A 13493-nucleotide genomic window follows, 5' to 3' on the forward strand; every position below is an offset into this window, starting at 1 on the left:
GCCAAGAACTTGATGAGATTTTTTGAGATCTCCTCATCTGTGGAAGGTGACTCCATAAATATCATTAGGTGGTTGGAAGGCCGATATTATCATCCGTGTGGTGATTTTTTGATATCATTGATGGGATGTTGGACTGGGTTGAGGGTGATAGAATCCTATATCATCATGTAAGGAGGTCGGCGAATGAAGAGGCAGATCACCTTGCTCTCATAGAAGTATCAGGACATGAGCTTAAAGTTTTTAATTTTCTTCCTCCTTGAGATCTTGTACTTGAACTTTTGTTCCATTGTTCTGCTCTTGTGCTTGGCTTGTTGACACCTTGGTCACAGCTGCTTTTCATATTAATAAATAAAGTAGTTCCAAGTTAAAAAAAGAATGCGACAGACCTTCCCATAATATGCTCTCGGTGTCCCTACTTCAATTCGTATAATGCATTCTTTAGTTTGCACACAAGGTTTGGCAGTGCCTTACCTAAAAACCTTCCGGTTGTGCCATTTATCTTTCTTTTTCAAAGTCACTATATTCTGGAACGCATTCTTCACATATAGTTGGAACATCATCAAATTCATCACTGTAGTTAAGGCAATCATAACTTTGACAGTAGGTGGTCTTGCGGCTGATTTTTTGCAAGGGAGACCTTCACTTTACCATTCCTTTATACATACATACATAGCATACATACATACATATACATACATGTATACATACATATATGTAGGTATAGGAAAAGAGAGTCTAAGAGTTTGCATAGGTAGCTTACCTATGCAAGCTCCCGGAAAACTGATTACCGTCTGCGGTCGAAAATGTTTTCCGGTGAGTGGTTTGTACTGTTTTATTCCTCTCTGAATATAGAATATTACTCTAAAGTTTCAAGTTGATCCGACGGCTGGATCGGAAGAACGAAGCTTACAAGATGAGTGGCAGTTTTTGTAAATTTTTGGAACTACCACTCAACTTTGAAATTTACAGAAACTCCCACTCACTTTAAAAGCTATGTTCTCCTGATCCGGCCTTTGGGTCGACTTGAAACTTTAGGGGATGATCCATCAGTCGGAGAGGAACAAAATGATATCAGGCACTCACTAGAAAACTTTTCTAGACGCCAACAGTAAGAAGCTTGCATAGGTAAGCTATCTATGCAAACTCTTAAATTCCCTTTTCCCTACACACACGTGATCATTCGTATCCTAGATGCATTGTATTATCATGCTCTATAAATTGAGGTATTCTAAAGTAAAGGGAGCCCTTGCAGGTTGTGCATTTATGATGGCTGAAAGTTAAAAGGGCATTAAATGCAAAACTGCTCCTTGCAGCCAATGGGAGCGCCCTTTCACTCCATTTCTACAAGTGTGCCCTTCAGTTTAGAATACCTCATGTTATTTTTAATTTTTTATAGTAAGTATTACGTAGACCATAATTGATCTAAGACGTTCATGTGATAGGCCGATACGCCTCGCCTTAAATGGTCGAATGCCCAAAAGTTGTTATGGTCGACTGATCCTTACTTTCTGATAAAGAAAATAGTATAGCATATAAAAATGAAACTATCCAAGTTTAGATAACAGAAAGCCATTGATAAGCCGTAGCCAAAATGATTGGCCTTGGGACTATGGCTATCAATAAATGAGGGCTTCATTTATATAATATAGCAAGTATATATGCAACTTAAAAGAAAGCCTTACCTTACATGAGTAGTGCATAATGAATTTGATTGGGCAAGTGAATTGCCGGGCAAATCTCCTTTGGCAGTGGGCGGAGATGGGCACTGCACACTATGCAGACATGGCCACTTTGCCAACTGCCAATGGAGGAATTGCCCAGTAATGCACATTCCCACTGTGTAGGGTATGTTGCACAGTGACCAATGTGGTGTGGGGTATTTATGGGCGGTGAGAAGCCTCAATAAAGGCCCACCATCGGGCATATCCCTTAGAACATCCTTTTAGCCCGCACATGAGTGTGCGCACGTGTGGTGTAAGTTAACCTTTGTTAATTTAACACAAGAATAAAATTAAAGAAAGAAATCTAGAAAGACCATGGCCTGTGAACCTTTAGTCCTTCTCTCTTGTGCTATAGTTGTGGTCCAATTCAATTCTCATGACCTCCCTGCTCCTTACCTCATACTGGGGCTACCTTCAAAGGATGCCATTTCTCTAAGCGAGAGAGAGAGAGAGAGAGAGAGAGAGAGAGAGAGAGAGAGAGAGAGAGAGAGAGAGAGAGAGAGAGAGAGAGAGATTTTATGTTTGATTCTGTACCATTACAAATCTACTTATGGTGGTCAACCACTATTAGATCAATACAAATGTTCCGCGAATAAACTCCATTCCATTACAAAGCCACTTGTGGTGGTGAGGTCTTCCCTCATCACAACAGTTGTGCGAATAACTTACTAATTGTTAGAGTATATCAGATCAATAGTAGATCTGACCGTTCGATCTAGGGTGTTAGATTTGGTGATTAGATAGGTTAGATTAGGATTACCCTTTCTTATTTTTATACTTCTCTCTTATGTTTTATTAGGTGTTTTAGGGATAATTGTAATTAACCTGAAATTAGTTGAAATCAATCCTTATCATGGTATCAGAGCGGGTCGATGCCATCCACGGGCCACTATCGATCCCCACTATCCGCTGCAAATACAATCCCTTTTCTTTCTCAAATCTAAAACCCTAGATCTTAATGGTCAGATCAACTTAGATTTGGTATAGTCAAACTCTAACACTAATGAACCATTGATAAAAAAAACATATTACCAACAATAGACATAACAAATTGTGAGGATGCTGAGGTTGATTAAAACTAATTGAAGTTTATATATCACTAATATCTACACTGATATCGGGAGTCTTCCATCTCTTGATTTACTCGTCCCTCTTATGTTCATATCATGGGTCTACTCTAATGAATTGCACTTGTGCACAAGAGATGGAAGAAATCTACCATTGATGATGACATGAGGATTCTCCAAGTCACCTCGCTATCCACCGAGAATGAGACCGAAATGGAAGAAAGATTTTAAGAAGGAAGATCCGATGGCATCTTCTCTTATCTGCTATCTGGTGTATTCTTATCACTCACATGTGGCCTTGTAGTTTTCGTGGCTGTCCTTCTATACATGAAGAGGTGATTCTCTTACGCGGAAGATCGGTTTGAACTTATATACATATACATACGTGGATACACATGCATGCATTAAGTATTTATGTATTCTCTTGAAAATAGTCGATCTAAGGTTAGACAGACACAAACAAACAGTGAAATTAGACAAAAAAAAAAAAAAACACACAATCAAGAGCATGAGATTTATGAGGTTCATCACGTTGTTTTACTAATCCCTGGGCCAAGACCTTATATTAGGATCTCAATAGTAGTCTTGGTATAAAACTCCCTATGTAGAAAATCTTATGAATTTCATATGACAAAAATACCCCAATTTTTTTTATTTTAGGGTGCACTACAAGAAAATGATCCATTTGGATGAACCCAACTAGTCTCAGGATTAGACTTGGTCAATTTGAGCCGGATTGATTCTTTCACGTTCTTAATGAAAATTTTCTGAAGGAATCATTAGCCGACCCCAACTAGTTTGGGACAAAGGCTTAGTTGAGTTGAGGGCGCACTACTAAGAAAACCTATTATAGCGAAAAAAGAAAAAAAAAACTGTTGCTACAGATACTAGGGACCGGATTTTAAAATTCGGACGCCATTTATAATTCATTAGTGATGGTTAAAAAATTCTGTCACTATTAGTGTCAGTTTCTTGTAATCTGTCACTATATCTTTTATATACCAGAATAAATATTATTTTTCGTTATATTTTTAGTGATGAAAAGAATATGCGGTAAAAGTTCTCGCTAGTGAGGGGGTACCTTTATTCAGGGAAGGGCACTATTGTAATCTTAGAGGGGCCATATGAACATACAAGAGATAAAATTAGAGACAAACATTACAAGCTTATATTTATCTAGGGAAATGATTTCAGCAGTCCACTCTTTTTATAAGATGCGCGAAAGCATCTTATGGTTTAGTATTTAGAGGGCTTGTAAAAGTTTTTTGAGAACTGTATAAAAAGAGTGGAGTGCTGAAATCATTTCCCTGTATCTATTTTCATTATGTGTATATGTAGTTTTTACCACATATTTCCAATTTGCAAGGCAAAACAAATGAACAACTACTTTTTGACAATAATCCTCAGGTTAATAGTAGTTTAAGATATGATGATAGCTTTATTTAGAATTTCAAATAAGTAACTAGGACGGGAAAGAATTTTAACAGAAACATCTGAAAAAGAATATAAACCCTGGGCGATAGATTCCATGGATAAGTGATAATTGTTAGAGCTTTTGCGATTTAAAATGTAATAATTATTTGACAAAATCCCCAACAGTAATTAGGAATTAATGGTTTAGGCCATGTACGGTTGTCACAACTGATTGTGAGTCCAAAACTGATTATTAGACTCCAAATTAAACGCAGTTTTGAGTCCAATAATTGGTTTAGCACTCATAATTGGATGTCATAATCTAAAACGAACAGGCCCTTAAGCTCATGGCAACCGATTGTGAGTGCCAAACCGATTATTGGACTCAAAATTACGTAGAAGTCTTAGTCCAATAATAAGTTTTGCACTCGCAATCTGTTGTCATAATCTTAATGCATTTTAAAAATGTTAAGAAGTCTCTTATCCTTAACGTCCTTTTTAGATAGTTACAACTTACAAGTCAATGTAATGTATTTTATACATGTTAAGAAGTTTCTCATCCATAAGTCACTGTAAATGACTATTATCAAAGATGAAAATATAATAATCCCATGTAAAAAACGTTCTAAAAAAGAATCAATTGTTTATTATCCAGCAAAATGAAGTGTTTCTGTGTCTTAGATTCCAAAACAAACATAGTTGTTTCAATATCAGATATTTACCAGAGAGTTCAGAAAACAAAAGAGTCTTTTGAAAAGGCAAAAGGAGAATGAGGAGGAGGTTGAAGATGTTGAAGGATTTTAGGGGAGATGGTGAGAAAATGGGGACCATAAAATGGGGACCATTTCCAACAGCAAAGAGAGGGAATTGAAGCTCCATAGGAATTGTTCCAAGCATATGCCATACAACTTTTCAAAGCATATCCGGATTAAAACTAACGATTCTCACAGTATAAGAACACTTCAAAGTTCTACGACTACACACAGCCATCGCCGGAAGAAGCAAGGCTTGGAATTCAAATTTGGGTCGGGAAATGACGGAGCACTTCTCCTTTGGCAGAGATGCCATGTGCGTTTGGTGCCTCTGCTATATATCTGCCAAAGGAGAATTGCCCTGCCATTCTCTCCACCATTCTTCTCCATTCATTAGATAAATTACTCTTTCTTGGCATTCTTCATTGCTGTGCAATGAGCAAAATGAGTATCTCCCATGATACAATAGCAGCAAAGTAACAATTTATTTTCATTCTCTCTTTTTGTTATGAGTAGTATAAAATACACACATAGATATAACACAGACACATATCGATTATTATACTATATAATAGCAATAGGACTGCTTATGGACTCATGGTTCATGGCTGAAGTGGACAGTCTCTCTAATCAGTAAAGTGAGTTTTTTGCTACTAAATTGGTATTACTGATTTAAAACTTTATTTCTCTTTATTGTTTTTTTTTTTTATTCTTTACTTTGCCTTTTTCCAACTTTAGGAAATTAAAAGTGTAAAGTTGGAAGGAGAGGTTAGAGAGAATTATGGGGTGTGAAACGTTAAGTGGAGTGGCAGAGATTTTAGCTAGGTGAGACATTTCCACAAAAAAAAAACAAATTTACTCTCTCTCTTCTCACATTTTGACGAAAACTACTTCCAAACATTCTCTTTGATCTTATTCAATAGATCTTCTTAAAAACAACCCTTGTTTTCTTTTATAAAGATTCTTGGATTCATCTTTTTTTTTTTTTTTTCATATTTTTTTTTTCCTTCTGTTGATACGAGCGATTAGGAGTTCGTGAGGAACGCTTCATTGCATAGAAACAACCATGCACGAAGGATCGTTTTGGGAGACAAATGCTAAACGAATTCCAGCATGCCTCGATCCAAAAGCAGGCTATTTCTAAACTTTGCTTATTTATATTTGATTTATTAGAATTAAATCTGTGGTAAAAAGATTCAAAATAATCCTATTAGATTTTTTGACATAATGACCCACATCTACTTGGCTTTTTCTTTAAGAAAATAGTTTTCCAAATGAAAAGCCTAGCTTGATCATGCTTTGTTCAATTTATGGGGGATGATATATTACTTTCTTCCCTTAGATTTTTTCTTCTTGTTTTTCATCAATGGGAAAGAAACAAAAATGACCAAAACACATATGAGTGAAATTAAATGAGACGAATAGCAAATTACCTCTATATCTGGAAGTATTCTTGAATGGTAAATCTCTGTTTTTCTTTTCTCTTATCTGTGCTAGCTATTACATTCCCAAAAAGCTCCCAACAGCCAATCAGAGAAGTGTAAAACAAAGTGATTCATCCCATTATCAAAACCTGGTGTTGCCTGTGGCCATCTTTTGATAATGAGAAGAATCACCTTATTTTACACTTTTTAATGCCGCTCCTCTTTTATTAAACACTTTCTTGATTGCCTTTTGAGAATATTAACATCCTTTAACAACTAATTAAAAAAAGTAAAATGAAGAAAGGAGAGGCATCATTGACATATATATATGGGAGTTTGGATATCATTTTCCTATACATATGTCTATGGGAATAGAAAAATGTGCCCTTGTTTACTAGCCCTACTCACTTTCAGTGGTTTTAAGAGTAGACAAAAAAAATTTCAATAGCTAAACTGGGCAGATTTATATCATCTCTCTATCTCTTTCTGAAAATTACTTTCCCAAGTTAAACAAAGAACTGAAATAATGATCAATAGTTACGGAAAAAGTGGATAAAACCACAGATCGGCAATAACGGCCATAATTGCTATCTAACAGACGAGATGCGTGTATTAGGAGAGAGTAATGAAAAATCATGGTCATGTTTATTCCAAGAGTTTCTACAAAAAAGTACTAAATTGGTTTGTTGGTCTACAAAACCACGTTGTTCGAGATGATTGAGTACAATGCAGCCAAAATAGGAAAACCACAAAACAAAGAATACAATACAATGACTCATCAAGGAGGAAGGAAATCCAAGGTTTCCAACACTGGCCTAGAGACCCCCTCCCTAGTTAGTCTATCGGCCTTGCCATTACCCGATCTTCCTACATGATGAAAAGAGATGGATGATCCGGTCACTCAATTAAAAATCTCATCAATCCAATGAGCATACCGCCAAGGATGGGAGAAATTTCCCTTCAACTATTTTATAACATTAAAGGACTCACCTTCCACTATAACCTAATCAAGAATGCTAGGCCCCACCATCCTAATTCTTTGGCAAACTGTTCTGATGGAAGATAATGTGATTTGGACTTGATTTATGGACATGATACATGCATATGACGGAATTTCCATTTTAGGGTTATTTTAGTCAATTTTTTAGCTTTTATTAAAGTTACTTTCGATGAATGGCCGATATTAATTGCGTAAGTCTTAAGTTAGATTTTAGGATTTCTTTTTCTTATAAAAAAAAAAATGTTATCAAAGCATTGTAACAGACTTCTATAAATGATTTCTATAAATGATTGGACGAAACTTGGCCTTTAGGCTTTTGAGTTCTTTGATAATTTTTTGGTGTCTAGTATTAGCCCTGCAAGAGTATTTTCCTATTTCGCTCTAAGAAACTTGACTTTTGCTTATGCTGGTAGGCATCGAGATGTTTCTGTATTTTCGGACTACATCACTATACTTAGACTGGATTCGGCATGATTTTAGATCTTAAAATATGGATCTGAATAAGTATCTAACACATCGGCGTGCCCAAGTTCTGTCCAATTATGTTCAGACCCTTTGGATCCGTCTGACTGTCTGGGTCCATTGAGTCCCCTAGCCAGGATGTGAACAGACTCATGGATCACTCTCACCCCGATCGTTAGCAATACCTATTGTCCCGAGATTACCCCAAATCATGCCACTAGGGTCAGCAGTCAGCCACATCTCAGAGAACTATGGTGAAGCTAAGTGGTGTGACAACCCTTCGGCCAGCCAAAAAATATTGTTCCAGGTTCCAAACCATGCTATCCACTGTTTTCTCCAAACCAATATCAACAGGATAGACTAATTTAGAGGTGGACCCGGGATGGCCAATTCTCGATCAAATTAATCACCATACTTCTCAATCCCCACCAAAACTCAACATCATCTCACTGCATATTTGAATGCCCATCAACCCAACACCTATGGCACGACATGAGCCATTCAATGGTTGGGTCACCCTTGGATTTTTTTTTTTCTGTCGCTATAACAACAGGTATTGGACGATTGGACATTGCTTCACAGGTTTCATCCGCCGCCAGTAAGGCCACGTTTGGGTACCCACAAGATTTAGATTTGGATTTCTCACATTTGCAGTTAGATTTGGAACTGGATCAGATCCTTAGATTTCCAAACAAACTACAACAGTGGAAAAAAAAAACCAGATTTTCAAATCTTTTACACAGTACATTATTTGGAAATAAATAGTTGTGGCAATTATCTTCACCCTCGCTGTTCCTCGACCTTGCTGCAGCAGCAGCCACACCTCTCTCTCTCTCTCCTCGACCTTGATTGATGTATTTTGTATCCAAAACTCAAATCCAAATCCAAATACAAAAATATGAGGCATCCAAATGTGGCCTAAGTGTATTTCTTGTAGTACCACCGTTAGACTTTGAGATGAAGCAATATATAGTAGCCTGAGAAGAATATTGTAACACAATTAGGGGTGTCGATGGATCCAACTATGTCTTGTTCACGATCTATTAAAAACCCATATCGGCCGGATCAGATTCATAAAGTTTTTTGGAACTTACTTCACATGTCCCAGTCACGATCTATTTCAAATTGGACCATATATCAGAGTATCCTAGTAGGTCCTACTTACATTGTACACAGTTAAAATTCTCGGTAGAGGGTGAGGGCAATGGGGTTAATGACATGGGTGCTGTTTGGATTGCAAGAAAAAGGTCAGAATTTTTTCTAGGAAATTTTTCTTATTTACACAACTTAGAGGGAAATGGTATGATCCTGGTTAATTTAAAGGGATATTGTCATAAATTTAATGTTCATTTAATAATAATTGAATAGGGTTAGTTAAAGTTAGCTTTTTCCATTTGCAAATGAAGTAGGAAATCTTAGAAAGGTTTTTCTTTTCCAAACTTTTTTTAAATAATTCCTGCAATCTAAGCATGCTCTTATAAGGTCAATAGATATGGAAGGAAGAGAAGAGGATGACTTAAGACTTGGGAGAGATGAGGGTCTTTTTGTAGCATAGTACAATAAAATTGGATTTATGACTGTCCCATGGGTTTTTGTTAGTTGCCTGGCTTTGATCAAAAATAATTTCGGATCCTATTGACAGGGAAGTAAAATGTGTCTAAGGATCCTGGTAATGTGTCTAGATCGTGTCTGTTTTAAGTTCGGATTTGGATGGTCCATCAGACTGTTTGGTTCCATTGACATCCCAAAACACAATTAGAGACCCACTGGGAAGCTATGGCTTAAGAAATCCTCACCCTTCTTCGATTGAACCAACAAATTTTGAAGATTAAAAAAACCCTCACCGCACCAAAACATCATGCACAATTAATGTTCGGGCATAGAGCATATGCATGTGGTTTTCTGGTGGTCCTGGACTGGTACTAATCCAAAAAAGGTTAAGCTGATTAAAAAACCTGAAAAAAAAAGAGTAGTGTCATTATCAAAAATGAGGCAACGCTGATTCCAGTCCCCTACTAAAACATAGGAACGCCGTTATTGGCTATTTCATTTTAAAGCATATGTGAATGGGATAGGACCCCTTCGACCATCAAATAGAGAAAATAGATAGGCATGCTAGGCGTGGGCAACGTTTTAAATTTTGGTTTCCGGAGTAATTTCGGACCTAGCTGAAAACGAAATTTCAGCCAAAATCCTGAAATTTTGGCCCAAATTTGGTAAAGACGCTCAAAATTTCAAATTTTTGGGGCTGAAATTTGGGAAATGAATACAAAATTGATAAATAATTTTTTAAAATTTCATCGAAATTTACGAGACGAAATTTGAGCCAAAATTTTCAAAATTTGATACGTTTCGGCAATTTTGGATTTCGGTCGTTTCGGTTTCGGTCTTCACCGAATTTCGAATTTAGGACGAAATTTAAAACCTTGGGTGTAAATCGTTACCAAGGAGAAATATGACGCATAGAGATATTTAGAATAAAAAACCCGGGTGCTGATATCCACCCCCCCCCCCCCCCCCCCCCCGACAGCTTCCTAACGTTTAACGTAAATGTCACTTTCCCACCATTTGACCTCTCTCTCTCTCTCTCTCCACACACACAACAGGAACAGTTGGTGGGCCCAACAGAAACCGTGGTGGAATGGTGGGCCCATCTTTGAACAACGTAGGCCCCGCCCATACCACACCATAGGATAATCCAAACCGTCTATTTGATGGGCCATAAACGTAAAAGGTTGCATCCCAAAATATCATTTCCATAGGCTGATCCTAGCCCTCCAATCTAAATAGAAACTACATCTTATGCAACCTCTATAGATTGTAGGGTTGATCATCCTATGGAAATGATTTTTGGGGCACAACCTATTTACATTGTGGCCCATCAAATGAATGGTTTGGATCATTCTATGGAGTTGGTTGTAAAGTAACATTAAGGCCCGTCCACAACATAGGACAATCCAAGCCGTCCATGGTTAGGATAATCCTATGGAGTTGGTCGTACAGTAATATTAAGGCCCAATCGTAGGACCCACCGATATTTTTTCAAATTGAAGCGTATCGTCCACAACATAGGATGATCCAAGCCGTCCATGGGTTGGATCATCCTCTGGTGTGGTTCGTACAGTAACATTAAGGCCCAATGTAGGCCCCACCCATATTTTTGAAAATGAAGTGTACCGTCTAGGCCATAGGCTGACCCTAGCCGTCCATTTGATGGGCCATAACGTAAGGTTGTGCCCCCAAAAGGGTTGGCCCATCAAATGAATGGTTTGGATCATCCTGTGGTCGTACAGTAACATTAAGGCCTGTCCACAACATAGGTTGATCCAAGCCGTCTATGGTTTGGATAATCCTATGGAGTTGGTCGTACACTAACATTAAGGCCCAATCGTAGGCCCCACCGATATTTTTCAATTTGAAGCGTACCGTCAACAACATAGAATGATCCAAGCCATCCTTGGTTCGGATCATCCTATGGTGTGGTTCGTACCAATTTAGGCCCCACCCATATTTTTGAAAATGAAGTATACTGTCCAGACCATAGGATGATCCGAGCCTTCATTTGATGGGCCACAGTGTAAATAGGTTGTGCCCCAAAAATCATTTCCGTAGGATGGTCACAAACCTACAATCTATAGAGGTTGCATAAGATGTAGTTTCTATTTAGATCGGAGGGCTAGGATCAGCCTATGGAAATAATATTTTTGAACGCAACCTATTTACGTTTATGGCCCATCATATGGACGGTTTGGATTATCCTATGGTGTGGTATGGGCGGGGCCTACGTTGTTCAAAGATGGGCCCACCAATCCACCAACTGTTTCTGTTGGGCACACCAACTGTTCATGTTGTGTGTGGAGAGAGAGAGAGAGAGAGGTCAAATCGTGGGAAAACGTTAGCCAGCCGTCAAGGGGGCGGGGAAATAGCCTACAGGGGGGTTGGGGGGGGAATATCAGCACCCAAAAAACCCACTACCATTACTATCTTTCTTTCTTTTTTTAAAATTGGGTGGGGCCAATAAATTGATAAGGAGAGAGTTTACAAGTGTAAGTCGTTACCAAGGAGAAATATGACGCATAGAGATATTTAGAATAAAAAACCCACTACCATTACTATCTTAAGAAAAAAAAAAAAAATTTGGGTGGGGCCCAATAAATTGATAAGGAGAGTGTCTACAACGAAAGTAGCTTTTAAAATCACGGGGGTAGGGGCGGGGGGGTGTATTTCAAGTCGGTAGCATTGATCTTGTGTACAAAATGAGGTGACCTTTTTTGTTTTGTTTTGTTTGTTTGTTTTTTTTGAGGTGACCTTCATATGAATGACAGTAAATTAACAGGACGCATATGGTCAAGCCTGCGGTCCTTCGTAATTCATATCTCATTTAGGCTCTACGTTGGACATGAAGAATCTTGGATCACTGCACCACTTTGATGCATTTCAGAATTTTGATTGCCTTTTCCTTCACTCAGTCCGAGTATACAATGGACGATTTATTTGGCTCACGTATCTTTTTCAAGATTTGCGTGTCATCTACACTTAGGCCCGACCTCTTTGTTTAAGATTATGACAACCGAGTTTTGCATTTTCAAGCCTCATTGCGATTGCAAGCTCCAACGAGGCAAAGATTACATCGATTCATCTGAAAATTATGATGATTGATCACTACATTCTCTATCATGATATAGTGGAAGGTGTAAAATATTGAAGATTTCCACTAGTCTTTGCTTATCTTGCAATCAAGCCTAATGAGTGTTTATATAGAACACTGAAGAGGATAAACATAGAAACTAGTATCACAAGATTTATGTAAAGAGATTTGACAAGATATGAGAAGATAATCTCAATACCTAATCTAGCCTGTCTACATAACCTTCTCCAATTAATCCAAATCAAATCTTGGAAGATGTGATTTTATTCTACCTAATCAAATCATAGTTGCATAATCTAACTTATTGGTGAGATCTCACATATTCTAACAGGTATGTGATGAGTGGAGAGAGAGGATAGAGAGAGAAAGAGAGACCAACATTTTCAAGACAAGATTTTGCTGATGTCAGCAAGAAAAAGCTGATGTGACCATTAAATATTCTCCCACATAAATCCTAGGAAAAAAAAACCCAGCAACCAAACGGAGCATTAATGTTATAAAATGGTTTCAGGAGAGTCTCCCTCATCTTTGGCGCTTTGCACACTGGACTGGGGAATAATGAATCGAGTGGAGGGTTCCTCCACCTCTTTTCATTACATAAGAAGATCAGCAAAGAGGGAGGCCAATTGTCTCGCGAGGGAGAGAGTCTCTATGGTGCTTTGCAAATGTTTGATTTCCTCCCTCTTGATGGATTTTGGGTTTGTAATCGTTGCCCTACAATATCATCTCTTAGTTGTATCTTGATCGTCTCAATCGCCACGTTGAGCCCCGTCCTATTTTTTTGATATAATCTGATTCTTTACCTTTCAAACAAAAAAAAAAAGATTATGACAACCGACTGGGAGTCCAAAACCAATTATTGGACTTAAAGTTCTTTGAAAACTCCTGGTTGGTGGAATGGTGGGCAGGATGGTCATGTTTGTTTTGGATTTGGAAACCGATTGTGAGTCCAAAACTGATTAAAACTGTTTATTCTACTTAAAATTATGTCCATGCCCTCTACTTA

The sequence above is a fragment of the Tasmannia lanceolata genome, unplaced genomic scaffold (genome assembly GCF_043159265.1).
Source record: "Tasmannia lanceolata isolate RefF3 unplaced genomic scaffold, GAP_Taslan_0.1 ptg000037l, whole genome shotgun sequence".
Taxonomy (NCBI): domain Eukaryota; kingdom Viridiplantae; phylum Streptophyta; class Magnoliopsida; order Canellales; family Winteraceae; genus Tasmannia; species Tasmannia lanceolata.